Below are 6470 nucleotides of genomic sequence, written 5' to 3' on the forward strand. Positions count from 1 at the left end.
GGACGAAATCGTGAGGCGTGTGCTGTCGGGAATGCTTTTATGCAGCCAGCGCGGGTCGCACTGTCAGCTTGGGCCCATCATCACTGGTTGCTCGTTTTTGGCAAGCAAGCAGTGGCCGGGGATTAGGCTGGCCGAATCGCATGCAGATTGCAGAGCATGCATGCATGCCTAGCTACGTGTGTGCTGGAATGGACGGAGCGTGCTCCTGGGAATATTGGGCCCCATGGATTTTCAGCATACTGGCTATTGAGCAATAGTGATCGAGCTAGCTACCTAAGTGGGGCACATGTTGCTCATACGGAGACAGAGGATACATATAGGGCGAGTTTGGTTGTTGGCACGTTTTTTTGTGCTTTTGCGAAGATCTTTCCCGCAGAATTATGATGGAATGAGCGAAGTCCAAAATCATGTTCTGTCTCTAGTTTGGTTGGCAACAAGTGATTTCGTCCTTATTTCCGTACTTTGTTTGACAGCCCTCAAAGCAAAGTTTCATGAACGAGGACGGAATATCAACTAGTTTAGTTGTAATCTACATATTGTTCGAGTAACCACTTGTCACAACTCACAAGTGGTGATCTTACCCCACAGTACTATGAACAGATAAGCGGAATAGGCAAGTAACATGCATAAGTAAAATAAACGGCGTTCAACCCTAGCTACTAGAAAAAGCAGTTTGTTAAGATGTTCCCTAGCTACTAGCAAATAGTAGTTTGTCATGATGTTTCCTAACTACTAGCAAATAGTATTGGCCGGCATGACAGTGTTCTTGCAGATGCGTCTTCCTTCTTTTTTCGGAGTCTGGTTGTTTTTTTTTGACACCTTTACCGTAAGGGAATCCCCTACGGTGTATTTTTTTATATATATATTAGAACCATACACTGTACAGGGGCAAGAGAATTGCCCAAAAGAAAGAGGAAAAAATTACATCATGGTGGCTGAAAAGAAACTAGAAAAGACATAAGGAATTAAGAGAGGGTATCTAGAATCCAACCAAGAAGGGGTTGGACTAAGGACTGTTTAACTCTGTAATGATGCAGCCAGATATCATTCTGGAAACCAATTTTCCATCTCGCTAGAGAAAAAGGAATTGCCTGAAAGATGAATTCATTCCTGGACTTCCAGATATTCCAAGCCGCACAAGCAAAGATCTCTATGAAGCAGGGCCCCTGAAAGTTGTTTTTAACGTACCAAAATCCATCTGCTATAGACATATCAGCTGGCCATTGAATATTGATTGCATTCCAACAATTTTTAGCAAATTCACACTCAAAGAATCAGTGAGACCTCGTCTCCAAGCTATCTGTCTGGCAGAGAGAGCAGTCAGTCCCCGAGTCTATCCTCCAATTTTTTCGGTGCATAATGTCTCTGGTATTTAGTCTATCTATCAGCATCAACCACAGGAACACCTTGATTTTGGGCAAGGTTTTGGAGGACCATATAGAGATCATAATTTCATTTCTGGGTACTCTCTCAAACAAAAAACGATAGTACCTTGCTGAAGTGTATTTCTCTCCCCAGACAAAACTCCTTGTGTCATGCACTTCAGGAATGATGGGGGTATCATTTGATAGCTGTTGGATTATTTGCAGTTCTTGAAATGCTTCAATCGACAAGGGCAGATAGAACTTGGAGGTCATGTCTTCAGCAGAGAGGAGCTCTGCAACTGAAATATCTTCATCCAATGCAAAGGAGAACAAACGAGGGAACCGATCACAGAGTAATGTGTCCTCTTGCCAGAAATCTTTCCAAAATAGCACTGAAGTACCATTCCCAATTTTACTCTTTGAGATGCTGCGGTAGTCCCAAAAACTCATTAATACCCCACCGCAAGATCTAGTTATGTAGAAGGCAACATGCAAGAACAAGCTTAACTTGGGTGAAGAAAAGATGGAATGGCTTCTGATCAAGGATCTTTAACCCGTTGTTCAGGGCAGCGAAAGCCCTCTCGATTGTCACTCGCAAGAAATAGGAGGATCTTTAGAAATGTAGTAGTACCTTTGCCTGATGTGGTGAGGCTTATTCGTGATAAGATTGAGGTAGGTGATGACCCACAAGTATAGGGGGTGTATCGTAGTACTTTCGATAAATAAGAGTGTCGAACCCAACGAGGAGCAGAAGGTGTTGACAAGCAGTTTCGATGAAGGATTCACTGTAAATGCTCACAGACAAGTTTGCAGGGGGTTTTGATATAGCAGATAAATAAAGTACAAATAAAATGCGAGAGTAATAATTGCAGTGAGTGGCCCAATCCTTTTTAGCACAAAGGACAAGCTGGTTTGTTTACTTATAACGACCAAACGTTCTTGAGGACACACGAGGATCTAGTCTAGTGCTTTCGCTTCATATAGTTGATTAATCTTCATTGTTTTGATAAGTGTTGTGTGGGTGAACCTATGCTAATGCACCGCCCTTCCTAGGACTAATACATACTTGTGATTATACCCCTTGCAAGCATCCGCAAATACAAGAAAGTAATTAAGATAAATCTAACCACAGCCTTAAACTCTGAGATCCTGCTATCCCTCCTGCATCGATATACCAACGGGGGTTCAGGTTGCTGTCACTCCGGCAAACGAATACAAGATGTACTCCCCTAGGCCCATAAAGGTGAAGTATCATGTAGTCGACGTTCACATGACACCACTAGAAGAATACACCACAACTTAAATATCAAATCATTAAATATTACTCAACATAGTTCACTACTAACATTTAGACTTCACTCATGTCCTCAAGAACTAAACGAACTACTCACAAGACATCATATGGAACAGAATCAGAGGTGATATGATGATGAATAACAATCTGAACATAAACCTTGGTTCAATGGTTTCACTCAATAGCATCAATAACAAGTATTAATCGACACCGGGAAAGTTTCCCCTATCAAACAATCAAGATTCAACCCTAGATGTTACAGCGGTGACGAGGTGCAGCGGTGGAGATGGCGGTGTAGATGGTGGAGATGATGATCCCAATGATGTCCAGCTCGATGACGGTGACGATGGCGACGATTTCCCCCTCCGGGAGGGAATTCCCCCAGCGGATTCCTGCCCGCCGGAGAGCTCTTTTCTCTCTGGTGCTTCTCCGCCCCGCAGAGGCGGCTATGTCTATTCTGGCTTACCCCCCGTGCCTTAGGTTTTCGGGACGAAGAAGTACGCGAAGGAGAGGCGGCCGAAGGGGGCTATGGGCCCCCTCCCCACAAGGCGGCGCGGCCAGGCCTGGGCCCGCGCCGGCCTATGGGGGGGGGGCGCATGGCGGCCCTCCTCGGTCCCTCCTTTTGGCTGGCTTCGTCTTCTGAAAAAAAAAGATGTTCTGTATAATTTCCGTCAATTTTTGATCTTCAGAAATATGGTGTCCTGACGGTGCTTTTTCCAGCAGAATCCTGACTCCGGTGAATAATTCTCCAATAATCATGAATCATGCAAAATAGATGAAATAACATAAGTATCATCTCTATATATCAATAAATAACAGCAATTTATGATATAAAATAGTGATGCAAAATGGACGTATCAGTAGGGCTTACGCCTTCATAGATGACTCCAGAGACCGGGCTTAGAAGGAGTTGCTTGGCTTCAGCCGTTTATTTATTTATTTTTGCTGCCTCTTCAGAGGAAATCTTCTAAAAACTTGTCCTCTCATCTAATCGAACGGCAGAGCGCCTGCCTTAACCTTCAAAAGAAACAGCATGAAGCACATTAAGCATTTTGAATTGTTGTGGACTCACCACACATGCCATGTCGTACACTTCTAACTCATGCACGATTTAAATGCACGTGCAAGTGAGTGGATTTCGTGCTCAGCACGTCATCTTTAATGGAAACCTAAACCAAGATTGTTGCTCTGAGATCTGATCTGGATCACAAATTCAACGTTTGAACATAGGAAATCAAAAGGATCATGAAGAACATTAAGAATTTTGAATTGGTGTGGATTTGCTAGACACATGCCATGTCGGACACTTGTAACTATTCCACGATTTAAATGCACGTGCATGTGAGTGGATTTCGTGCTCAACCCGTCATCTTTGATGGAAACCTAAACCACGAGTGTTGCTCCGAGATTTTATATAGATCACAGATTCAAACTTTGAACTTAAGAAATCAAAAAGAGCATGAAGCACATTAAGCATTATGAATTGTTGTGGATTCACTGAACACATGCCATGTCCGACATATCCAACTCTTTCACGACTTAAATGCACGTGCATGGAAGTGGATTTCGTGCTTGGCATGTCATCTTTGATTGAAACTTAAACCATGAGTGTTGCTCCTAGATTAGATTTAGATCGCTGGTTCAAAGTTTGAACATAGGAAATCATAAAGAGAATGGAGCACATTAAGCATTTTGAATTTTTGTGGATTCGCTAGACACATGCCATGTCTGACACTTCTAACTCTTGCATGATTTAAATGCACGTGCATGGAAGTGGATTTCGTGCTAGGCACGTTACTTTCCCTAAACACATATACTTCACATGTTGCGTTGAGATTTTATCAAGATCACATATTTACCATTCAAAACATAATAAAACAAAAGAGCATGCAAAACTTTGCATTTGCATTTGTAATTCATGTGATTGTGTGATAGGCATATGCTTGTATCTGCTATGTCTGGCATGTCGAACTTCTACATGACTAAACTAAACGGGCATGTGGAAAACATAAGTGGATTTCGTGCTCGGCACGTCATATGCCCTAAAATCCTATACTGCACAATGGTGCCGCGAGACTTGATCTATATAACAGATCCTAAATTCAAAAACAAGAAAACAAAAGCAGCATGAAGCAAACCGAACATTCGCACTCTTTTTTATTAGCTTGCCATGCATGGCGCTCACTTCAAACCTTTACACGACTAAATGCACGGGAGATTGAAAAGGTGGTACATTTCAGCGAGGCAATGGTGAACCGTGGTGATCCTTCGTTCGAGTCAAATTCGAAATATCTAATTCCTATCAAGGTAGACATATTTCGAAATAACCAAGATATACATGTTGACCCCCCTATGTCACCACAAAAACGAAACAATATATGGGCATGCCATCGGTACATTATTATTTCGATTTTGAATAAGGTTCATGCGTACAGTAGTGCAATTCTACATACTCCATCTGTATCTACAAGAATTTGTGTCCTTAGGGCATCTCCAACCGGGAGACCCATCCCGCGCCCGCGCGTCCGGATAGGTCGAGGCGGACAAAATCCCGGCCCAACGCGGGGACACACCGTAAAAGCGGACGGCCGCGGCGTCCGGAACGACGCAAACCTGGCCCAAATCTGGGCTAGATTTGCGTGGCCGCGGATGGCACGCGGCGTCCGCTCGCGTCCGGGCGCTTGTCGCCTCGTCTCCCTTGGGACCACCTGTCGGTGACCCGGAAGCCTATTAAATGGGGACTGGAGGGGATCTGGCCCTCCACTCCAGTCCCCACTCCACTCCCTGAGCGAAACCGCCGCCATGGCCCCGAAGCGAGTGTTCGCTCCCGGAGCCAACGATGACGAGGCGAGCAGCAGCCGGCGTCCGCCGCCGGCGCTGCGGGCCGGCGGGAACCGCGGCGGCCTCCACATCGGAGAGGCCGCCCGCGGCGGCGCGGCATTGCCGCAACCGCCGCCGCTGCTGCTCGAGCCCAAGCCCGAGTCCTCGGAGGAGGACCCCAACCTCCGCGCCGTGCTGCTCATCTCGGCGGCGGAGGAGGACGAGAAATGGCCGCACCTCCAGGCGGCCATTCGAACCTCCCAGATGGAGGAAGCGGCCCGGCAGGTGGTGGAGGAAGCCGAGGCCTGGGAGCTGTACGCCCAGGCCCGCCAGGCGCGACGGGAGGAGGAGGAAGCGGCACGGCGGGAGGAGGCCACGCGCCGCGTGGAGGAGCAGCGGCGGCAGGAGTCTCGGCGCCGCGCGGAGGAGGAGCGGCGCCAGAAGGCCAGGCGCCGCGCCTGGCAGGAGAGGGAGCAGCGCCTCAGGGAGGAGGCGCTGCTCCGTGCGCCGCCGCTACCTCGGGTGGCTCCGGACCCCCACTCGGCCTGGGAGGAGGCCATGTGGTCTCCGTGGCCGGAGTCCCCGGCGCAGTCGAGCCACAACAGTGCCTCGCCGCCCGGGGACGTCGTCGACGCCGACGACGCCCACACGGCCTAGGCGGCGCACCGGCGGCCACCGCGGCGACCAAACCCTAGCTTAGGGTTTGTAGTTTAAATTAAAGCCCATATAGAGGACTTCTTTTGTTAGTTATTTGCCCAAAATAGGGCTATGTACAAATTTGCCCAAAATAGGGCATATGTTTAATCAAATTTTGTTTAAATTTCATTTTTACTTTTGTTTTTTCATTTATTCGATTATGCGTTGGGTCCGCGCGTTGGGCGCAGCGTGCGATCCAAACGGACACGCGGACGCGGGCCGCTGTCCGGGTGTCCGTTCGGCCACCCAAACTGCCCGAAACGGACGCCCAGCGCGTTCGTTTGGGTCGCCCGGTT

Source organism: Lolium rigidum, unplaced genomic scaffold (genome assembly GCF_022539505.1).
Source record: "Lolium rigidum isolate FL_2022 unplaced genomic scaffold, APGP_CSIRO_Lrig_0.1 contig_20394_1, whole genome shotgun sequence".
Classification (NCBI taxonomy): domain Eukaryota; kingdom Viridiplantae; phylum Streptophyta; class Magnoliopsida; order Poales; family Poaceae; genus Lolium; species Lolium rigidum.